General features: G+C 38.3%; 1 pseudogene; it reads right to left on the reverse strand.

Annotated features, from left to right (window-relative positions):
* Window positions 1-1,734: 1,734 nt before the first annotated feature.
* Window positions 1,735-8,590, reverse strand: LOC116683355 (caytaxin-like; annotated as a pseudogene).
* Window positions 8,591-11,430: the final 2,840 nt, after the last annotated feature.

Genomic DNA, 11,430 nt, shown 5'->3' on the forward strand with positions numbered 1-11,430 from the left:
CAAAAATAGGCACTCAGTACAGCAAACAAACCTAAACACAAAGAATGACGTAACTGAGTTGCTTCATTTGATGAAACTGCTCAGGTTTGGTTTACTCGTGTGAAAACAGCCTAATATGACTGAAAATAATTGAAAAGTTAGACTTTCTTTAACATTCTTTTTTATCAGAAAGGCAAAAGAACATAATTGAGATGGAACTTTAGATACAGATATTTCATGAGTCCTAATTTCTGTACAAAAAAGAAGAAACATATCCATGCTTTACTAACAGCTGCATGTCATCAGTTATGCTATTTAACAACACAATATAAACTTTAGTAGAACTTTTCTCCTCTTAAACATAACCAACTCCAATAGTGCAATCCTCTGCCCTCCTGCTACAATAAGTTGAACAGATGGAAGACATGAGAAAAAATTTATGTAACCCTAGAAAACGTGCAATTCAATGCATTAAGATGTTTCAATAAATGTTTTAACTTAAGTGAATGTCACTCTATGCTGCTAAAATGAACTTTTCTAAATCTCCACATAAACTTTATAAATCTGATATAAGAACCACTTTATACTTCATCAGGTTTGTGATCAGAACATATTTTCAGAATCTGAGCCGACAGCAAATGTTCCCATAAAGCACAATTTATGAAAATTAAAATGCAATCATTGTGTACAATGTTTGTGTATTATTGTCTTGATTATGGCCACTTTCATACAAATGTCAAACAGAATTTTCTGCAGATATTTGGTATATGGTGTGTTAGTATTACTATTATCTTATACAAATGAGTCAAAAGTTTGGACACGCTTTTCCTTTTCATGACATATACTAGAATGTACCAATAATATGTGGAATACAGTCTAAATATTAATATAAAGAATATTTCTTTGATGTTGTATGACATCTATTTATGTGACCATAACCATGTTACACAAAATAAACATTGTATTTTACAACATTTTGTAATAGTATAATTCTTTTTCTTTTTATGATTTTCTCATGTGGGTTTTTCAGGCCACAAAATGTAAAATATTGATCATGTTTGCGTATTTCTATGCACAATAAGACTGAGGCACAAGGTACAGTACGGATGTTAATACATTTGATATTTTTAAAATGTCAGTACAGCAAAGTACAGCAGTTATGAGGTAAAACTTATAAAGAATAAAGAAGGCATCTGATGTATTGTTATTTACATCTAACACACATTATATTTCCCAAGACCAGCATCTGTTACATCATGTAATGGGAAATTACATAGACAATGATTTTCTTTAAATAATGTTCATTTATTAAGTGGTTTTCTATTATAGGCAAATCATTCGAATGTGCCTCTGAAATATGTGTCTCCTAAAGTAAGTCCTCAAGGCTGGAGACAGCTAAAAATGTTATGACTCTGCATTGTCCCACTGTTACCACTGTAAGCAAGGTTGGAGCCATGAGGCATTCTACAGACGAGATAAATCCCTCTTTTCTCAGACAGAATGACGGCTATAGTCATTCTGACGCAGATGCACGGGGATATGAGGAGGTGTATTACTGATTGTATTTACCAGAACCGTGGCCACATTGTAACTCTGTGCATTGTGAAAGCTGTTCTCGTCATTTGATTGTTCTCTGCAGAAAACAATTAAACCCTTCCACCGAATACCTAAACCTTTAGTCCAGTTTGCAGCCTGTCTTTATTTGTTTCAACAAGGTCAATTCTTCAACACAAATTCCTCCTCGCTGAACAGAAACTTACACCACAATCACTAATGTAGCTGTTAGACATCTCTGGTCTTGCCAATTGTTACATCTCTCATTACATATGTACACATCACTAGTATCAGGCAAAATGCTTCTAGGTTATCCAATTGTCAGATTTTCAGATTCTTTTGAAAAAGTCAGCTTTTTCCATTTAATTTAGTGTATTTATTTAATTATTAGTAAAATTTTCAAATTTGAAAGTTGTAATCCTTTACAACATGAAGGTACAACATGAGATTCCATAATTGGAGTTACAATATTGTGTTATATTGTGTCCTGGTTTTCAAGAACCATACAATATTACAATGTAAGCTATAAAACATGTCCGACCACACAGCAGATGATGTGTTTATGAATAGATAAACCGAACTATAGTTTTCATGGTGAAACACTTCCTGTAACAGAGTGACGACTTCCTTCGTACATTTTCAAGTTGCAATATGAAACCCTCCGGCAGAGAAGAAGAAGGGGTTCCACACAGAGAGTTAATGAGACGGAGCGTTCACCGTCTTGACTGCACAAATTGTCAGCTGGACGTTGGTAAAATACAAGGAAGCATTTGTTTTGCATTTGGTCTCACTGCTTCATACGGGAATCATTCAGAAAGTGTCATGCTCCATAAGTCTGTCTGTCACACACTGCATTAAAAGACAGAAATGTTTGTGGATGTTGAAAACATGACAAGACAATAAAAATGTTTGTCTGCGCTCATATAATTCAAAGAAGTGTCCATGCACTTTGTCTCTGTCTGATCCTTTAAGGGGATAAAACAAAATGGAACCTCACCCTTTGATACCAATTTTATTGTGGTTAAAAATGTGTTAGTGTGGAAAAAAAAAAGGCATCTCCTTGTTAATCAACACTTCTAAAAGAAGTTTTGGGTGTTTTTTTAAATCAATTGCAATGCAATATGTGCTTATTAAGCTAATTCGTTTAGCTAACTGGAGCAGATAATGAAACAATCTGTTGATCCTGACATGTAAAAACGTACTATTTTCATTTTAAAGTCACAGTTCCAGTCTCAATTTAGAAGTTATGTGAGGACACTATTACTCCTCTTGCAACATGTAACTTTTTGCTATTTTATCCTGCTCATGGTTTTAATTCAATTCTATGTATTTCCTCACAGTTTTTTTCAATCTCTTTGACCTTTATCAAGAGAGACAAGACAGTTACAGTATACTACTGCAAATATCCTTCAGCTAAAATCCGTCCAAAGACAAAGATTAAACTAAAATGAACAGGATCATGTACAATTAGGCATGAGGAGTACTGACAGAAAGAAAAGGGCAATTGCGACAAGCTACTCTTATACTGAACAACATAATTATGTTTACCTTTCATTGATGGACATTTTATCTATGTTATTTAATATTTTATCTACATGCCCATGGCCTCAGTTTTATTCTACAGTACACTTTGTTTGATTAATTAGGTTTAAAAAATAATTCACACTCATTCAAAATGGATAAATACCTGATCCCCTAAAATGCATATAATGAATGTGATACAATAAAGAATAAAAAAAAACTGATTTTGTTTGTCACATAAAGTGTAAACAGTAAGCACATTACTGAAATATTTGACACCTATCTATAGTGGATATTTCTACTTAAATATATATAAAATAGTAAACTGGAAAATGATTGGATACTATTAAGATATCTGTGTGGAGATATAATGGCCTATGTGGTGAATTCTTTTCTTTTACAAGAAATATAACAGTGGTTCATATTACCTTCACCCGCGAAGCTGTGCCCTTCTCATAATCCTTGATTAACAATAATTGACTTTGGCCTAAAAATGGACCCAAAAAAATGCACAGAGAACTTTTAAAAAGTTGGAGGGATGACAACGTACCAAAAACTAATTATTGTCCCAACTAGTTCAATTTGTGATGTGAAGGTATGATTTTAAAATCCAGGTGAGGGTGGACCAGTACCTCTCAGACTTTTTAATTGGCTCCTGTGGGATTGACTGCTGCTCCTGTTGTTTGTTCTCCTGCTCCATCCTACACACCAACACACACACACACACACACACACACACACACACACACACACACACACACACACACACACACACACACACACACACACACAGAGAGAGACGCTCATTTGGTGGGGAATCTTGTGTAGCTAATTAATCCAGGTGAAGTGCTGAAACCTCAAATTATTTTGAGTGCAATTCTGTATGAGCAATATTACAGTATTTTACAACTGCTTCGACACCAATGTTTGATGTCCCCTGATGTTGGAAACCTTTCACTCAAAGAACAAAACTACACCAACTCTCCAAAACCATAAGCTATTTCTCACCTTTTCACTCAGTTTTCAATTGCATAAAACACTTTTTTTCTCTACCTATGACACAACAATCTAGCAGGAAGTGACTTGTTTTCCGCACACACACACACACACACACATGTGTTCTTTATTCTAAAATGATACCTTTGGTTTACATTGTTGTTAGTTCTGTTTTCTTGTATTCTACTGTATACAACACTGTGCTACTGTTACCAGTAATGATTTGCCAAATAAACCTTTTTTTTTCTCAACATTGCATTGGTGTTTCTCAACCCCTCTCAGCAAATTGCTTTCATTGTAGAACATTATTTTGAAATGTAGATATAAGCCTAAGAAAGACAAAATAGCTTTAGATTTAGAACAGTATTTACATGGTATATCCAAACATTTACTGTCATGAAAAAAGTGTTTGCAATTTGATGCAAAATGCTTCATTTTTTCATGTTTGAGGCATTTTGAATGGCATTTTGTATTTTGAGTGTGCAGTTTTTAAAGAACTACAGTACTAACCTTTTTTTTACTTTCATTCAAACACACTAGACTTCACCAGAAATACATGAATGCTCATTTCAAAGGATGGCATTAACAGCTGCTGCCTGCAGGTTGGTGTTCTTTTTCTCCATCTAGTGGTCAGATATACTTACTGCACCACACACTCTGGGACATGGACGTGCTCCATGGAGACGATCTCTGCCAGTTCATCCAGACTGTGGACATACTGGATCTTACTCATGAACTTCACACTGCAGAGGGCAACAATATGAAAACAACACAACCACCGTTATGTATCACTGATGTCAAAGTCTGGTGTGTGTGTGTGTGTGTGTGTGTGTGTGTGTGTGTGTGTGTGTGTGTGTGTATTACCTGATAAAGGGCCTGGATATTGCCAGGACGGTGCGTATGAACCACGTAGGATGAGCAATGACCAAAGACTTCAGGTTCTTCCTCAATCTGCCATCACCACACATATAGTAAGTAAATCAAAGTTTGGCTAGTGTTTACAAAAAAATATTAACCATATAGAAATGAGCATTAAACATAGTAAATTCTATAACTATAGCCTGTGAGTAATCCCTAGTGACAAGTGACAACATTGACCTTGCCTTTGAGTCTGTCAGTATCAATGTTATGTATTTCTGTATGTTGATGGTGAACAGTGCTCATCAGCTAAATATAGCAGACATAGATGGACTTAACTCATATTTAACTTCAGAACAGTACTTCTTTTAAATCAATTATAGTCAATATGTTAGAGTAGTTTTTCCATAGTTTCCCACCTTCTGTCAATCATTTGGTAACATTTCTTGAGCCAGCTGATCCCAGGCATTTTACTCCGAGGAGTGGCTCCGTTCATGTAGATGATCAAGTAATCTTCAGCCACTAGCATCTCCAGACTGCTCACCACAAACCTGCAGGAGAGGGATGGATGTTATGTGTTGTTGCTTTGCCATAGGAAATAATGCATAACCTCAAAACAGATGAGACAAAAAGCGCTAAGATGCATCAAAAGAAATGGAACCAAAAAGACAAGACCGAGACATGCTTACTGTTGAAGGAGCCATTCAGTTATCCATATATGCACATTATCAAAGCCTATATTTTTAAAACTGAAAGTCACTTACAGGAATAGGTTCTCCATGATGTAGTGATAGTCTGGACAGCTGCTGTCAGGCAGGTAACAAGCAGAGAAAACAATGATGGCATTAAGGCCCTCGCCATAATAACCTGAAAGGATAGAGTTTAGGTTAAAAGTGAATAACACTGCTCTGCATGGGTTACAGGCTGCATTTTTTGTATTTTACTGGAAATCATGTTCCAAAGTCTTTGAAGAGATTGATTGGATTTCTGTCCTATCACTGACCTCCGTGTGTGATGACTCGGAGGTAGGGTCTGATGACCTGCATGTCAATACGCTGCTCCTGTTCTCCGATAACCACCGCCCTCAGAGGCGTCCGTTGTGGGCATTCCCCTCCTCGTCCACGTCTCCCGAACCGTCAGCAGGACCTGCTTTGGACAGACACAGAGACAGATTTTGTTCTTAATTCTGCCTGAAGTAAAACTGTAACACTTTATAGATAATGTTTTTCCTTTTGGTGTGTTGTTACACACTTATTGTGTTTTTATATTTTATTTTATTCTTATTTTTTGTTCAAAATAAAAGAAAGTAAGAAAGAAATAAGCGCCAAGCAACATAGCGTTGGTTCCAAAGAAGAGTAAAATATGTTGTCTGTGTGAGTAAACTAAGTTTAAGATTAAGATTAATTTAGGATTAGGTTGAAGACATCCTCACTCTTCAGTTGTGGACAGTGGTGGAACAGGTGCTCAGATCTATTACTTGTAAAGTGTAGGTTCTTGTTTCTCAACCCAAACACACATATAGAACTGTCACCCCTGGGGTTAATGCAATAACAAACTCCGTGCACTAATGAGTAACGTTTGTGTTTTTAACTTTTTGTTTTTGTGTATTTCTTCTTTTAATGCTGCAAATGCCATTGATTCAACATAGTTTCTTTGTACTAATATACAATGACAATAAAGAGCTATCTTAAGTAAAAGAAGAATAACAGTATCAGCAAATTTTACTTAAAGTATCAATCAATAAAACAAGTGCGTTCAAAGTTGATTTTAAGATTTAGATTAAATTGAAAACACAATCTTAAAGCTAGTTTTGAAAGGTCAGTGTTAAACATAGTGATAATGAAGTGGGTTAAAACAGTGGAAAGTCATGCATGAGCGTTTTTAACCACTTACCTTCCCACTCCAGCTCGTTGCCATTAGTGCTGAAGCGAGTTCATCACGTTAATGTCCAGGTCCTCCGGTGTATCCAGAAAGTCATCTGACAGCAAAGAGCCCTCACTTTGGTCCAGTGAAAGGTTCATCTCCGGGGCAACAAGGGTACGCCGTTTACGGTGGGACGAGGACAGGCCTTGCGCTGACATTCAGGGAGTTAGGACGAGCTGCAGCATAAGGAGAAACAGATCAGAAAAAAACTACTGATGTCATAAAGCAGGGTTATTATGGCCTTCCCATTATTGACTAATCAATGAGCTCCCACTCCCCAGGGTTACTCACAGGCTCTGTCGTCTGTGAGACCACAAGAGGAATCCATGTCTCCGTAATCTGGTAGTGGTCTGGAGGGAAACATACACAGGTAAGCAACCAGTACTGTGCTTGTTGAGCATAATATAAAATATAAAGCCAGTCATGATACTGCAGACAACCGAGGTTCAGCGGAATTACTCATTACTCTTACTGGGACTTGAATAACAACAACAACAGCAACATTAACTTTTTTTCTGATCTCTGTTCTCCAGCATGAAGCAGTCTCTAACTACGGCCTCACAAAAAAATGTAACATTGGGATTAGGACGGTTTCCAATGGACCAGTCAGTGTTGTCACTGATCTGTCTAAGCACTAAAAAGAGGAGCAAGCAGAAAAGGATAGAGATGCTAATTAACTTCTCTCAAGGGAGAGATGACCATCGCAAGGCTGTCACACAGTGCGTAAAGGAAGGAGGAGGAAGAGAGGTAGTGGGAATAGTGGAGAAAGAGGGAGGAATAAAAGGACAGAAAATGAGTGGAAGAGAGAAATAAGGGAAGACGTTTGTCTCTAACAAAGTGGCACGGCTCTCTTTCCTTTTATGCTGCTTGGGATTTACTGTTGACAACCTGTGCAGAAGGAGGAGCGCCAGGAGGTCAAAATCCTACTTTGCATATGTTTGTGTAGCATGTGCCCATCTGTGTGTTTATTTGAGAGTAAGAAAAACTATGAACATTAGGACAGAAGTGTATTAGCAACAATAGTGCAACCAGGAACTGAAAAACAGATGAGAATTGTACAATTAAATGGTTCAAATGCAAGAGATGCAGAGAGCTACAACACAGTGTAGTTCAGCAAAGAGGGTCTAAACTGCATTTCTGTGAAAAACGACTGCTTCATCCTCCCAGAGGAGCACAGTGTGTGACAGTGGGTGCTCCTTCCAAGCAAACAACTCTGGCTTTAGCCCAGAGAAACATGATGTACTGACCCTTTTCCAAGGGGACCCCTGCACTGATTACTAGTCCAGCACTACCTTTGTCAGAAATGAAGTCAATTTTTTAAACAGATTTATGGTGATTTCATCTTCTAATAATAGCAAGATAATCTCTTTTGTTCTGATTCATGGATGCATTGTCCTTCAGCTTCAAACAACAATATCAGGATGAATGATGATGCTTACCTTCTGGAAATAGCACGGGGATGCTGTTGTCAAAGCGGATTCAAATGAACTTTTAAACCTCACACAGCTTTAGATTTGGTTTGCTTACTCCTTCTCTGTCGTTTCAGCATATATCAGACAGCGTAGGGCAGAGCATCTCTCAGAGGCTGCCTTAATAATCCATTTGCTGCGGGCTGTTACTCCGTCTCTGTCTGTCTTTAACAAAAACCTGCCACCATTTTTGTGACGATGCTGTGTTGTTGATCGGTGACTGCTGTTGCGTCATATGACGTAGCCTGAGACCATTTACAGACAGAGCTGCACCTGCTGCCTAGCTTCATGCCGCTGAATAGGATGCAGGAAGGAGGAAACGGAGGAGGGAGGAGGGAAGAGGGAAAAGAGAGGAGGGAGGTGGGAGGTGGAAGGAGGGTGAAGGGAGGAGGGGGGAGGGAGAAGCCCAGCACTGATCTCAACCTCTGATCTTCAAATTGTCCTAGTTCTCATGTAGCAATCTTTATGTTGCTTTAATAATAACTTTTCATTCATTCATCTTTCTCTCTGTTTCTCTTTCTTTTTGGGAACATAAAATTAAATCGTACACTCGGCTCAACCCTTGCTGTACAATTCACATCAATGCAGTGATCATTAACCCTTCAGATAGTAGCTACATTAATAGCTCCATTGTTGCAGTGGAACAGAAACAACTCAAACAAGACAGGACTATCATTTCATCATCATTTGAGTAAGCGTTTGTAAAATAAAAAACATTAACATAAACAGAAATGCTTCTAAATCCACCCAGACTAAACTGCATGGAAGTAATACAGTGGAGATGGCCTGTAAAAAAGCCCTGTTTAGCAATTAATCTATAATTAACTGCACAACTAATCAGAAATAATTTAAATTTATGAATTTAAATGTGCTGTATATTCATCAACACACACATTCAACAACAATATGCCATATGCCACACACGCATGCACACACACGCACATACGCATGCACACATACACACACACACAGCTCTTAGAGATGTAATAACAGCTTTTTGACTCAGCTGTCTCATAGTTTCAACATTAACTAATTGATGAGCAGTAGAAAGTAAAGGATCCCACCTGGGGAAGTCTTCATCCTGCCACTCGTCTTTTAATTTTTAAGTTCTCCATTCGTAAAGTTGCCTCTGTGGTGCCCATCCCTCAGAGAGGAGAGCAGGGGCCTGGAGGTGTGAAGAAAAATGTTTGTCAATGAACCCCATTTACAATAACGCAGGAAAACTGTCACATGAAATCAGTGTACTAACTAGACAGTCAGCTTCATGGCTGCACTGCTGGGACACGTGTCTGACTTAGATGACAAAGGGAAAAGTCAGCAATGTGACATTAGAATTTGGGGGCTGTAACCGCTCTTTAGTCACATGGTTGTTATTCCCCTGCCCAGAGGAACACATGTGATAGGAATGTGACTGACTCGGACAGAGCCCGCTTTCTGAGCTCAGCTCTCCTCAAAGTCAAATATCACATACAAATATCTTTTTGGAATTTAAGAGGCCAATGAGGAGGACAACATGCCGACCTAATCCTCCCTCACTGCTGGCTAATCCTGCCCCACTGATGTGACACTGCCTGTTTGATCTCAACTCACGCTCAGGCTAGTATGTCACCAATAGAAAAAAATCTCTCTTCAGATCTAATATGAATTTGTTTGTGTTCAAAAGCTTAAAGAGAATTCACATACTGATGATTGCCTACAATACAATGATTACACACTGACTGCATAAACAATGGTGGCATTAGGATGCCCTCTACTTTTCCAAATTAAATGATTTAATGCTGAAATCCAGATGCATTATCACAACACAATAGCAAACAGAAGCACAGGTCTGTTTTGGCTGGTGAACTGCATCCAATGAGCACTGTGGATATTTAATTGGAACTAAAGTCCTGTTCTCTTTGTAGTTCTCCACTCGAGTATGAAATAAAAATCACAATGACAGAGGATTCCCAGGTTTGTGTTTGGAGGTTATAAAGGCACATTATAAGTGCTTGTCTAGGGGGAAAACTGTAATGAAGGTCAGTGTGTGTTCAGGGAATAGAGTGTAACAAAAATACTGTTAAAGGAAAATAAAATACAACAAACCCTGTGTGATCCTGACATTCTTGTCAGCAGTGCAGTGTGTAAATGCTAATGAAAAATAATTCAATATGGGTTCCTGTGATAGAATTACTAGAAGAAGCAGTGTGGTTTTGGCAGCAACACTTGTGGTTAAACTGGAAGACAGCCAAGTCTAACAAAAAGGAAATAATTCATTTCAGCAGGCCTTACATTACACACAATGAGCAAAGCAAGTCAGTCTGTCATCTGCACCTCCGTCACTGTCTGATTTGGGTTAGCCACCAAACGGGACAGGGCCAGACTGCAACGGACAATTGGGGCTGCAAGAGGAGCTATCTATTGGAGCTGACCTTCCCTCCATCCAGGACCTGTTGTGGTCCAAGGTCAGGAAAAGGTCAGCAAAAATATCTGCAGATCCCTCCCATGCTGGTCACAAACTGTTCAACCTCCTTCCCTCTGTTAGGCGATACAGGGCACTGTTCGCCAAAACCAGCCGACACACAGACAGCTTCTTTCCCAAAGCAGTCACTCTGTTCTTCTCAAAAATAGCCCCGACCCTTACACTAAACAAAGTCAATCAACACTGTTCTGCTCATCTACCTCATGTATGTATTTCAATCTTACAATTACAAAAGATTCCTTACTGTCCATTCTGTTTTTTTTTTTTTGACAAGACAGTTAGGTGAGAAAGAGGGAAGACATGCAGAAAATTGTCACAGGTCTGACTCAAACCCTGGACCTCTGCGTCGAGGTATAAACCTCAAAAGTACATGTGCACCCGCTCCACCGCTGAGTCAACCTGGCACACTGTCCTTTCTGTTTTTATTCTTTATATTTTAAGTGAGTGTTGTACCTTGAGAACAACGATTCAAGACTCAAAGAACATCGCCAAGCATTTGCCCAAAGAACTGGAGGTAAGGAAACGTTGCCAGTTATTTAGGACATTGGTTGAAGTTGAGTGAGGGAAGACTTGTGGTAAACTTGGAATTTGTTTTAAGTTTTAAAATATTTTGTTTTATTTCATGAGTGTAGTATCAATAATAAAATGTAAATTCTGACAAAAATGGTA

The sequence above is a fragment of the Etheostoma spectabile genome, unplaced genomic scaffold (genome assembly GCF_008692095.1).
Source record: "Etheostoma spectabile isolate EspeVRDwgs_2016 unplaced genomic scaffold, UIUC_Espe_1.0 scaffold00018944, whole genome shotgun sequence".
NCBI classification, from domain to species: Eukaryota; Metazoa; Chordata; class Actinopteri; order Perciformes; family Percidae; genus Etheostoma; species Etheostoma spectabile.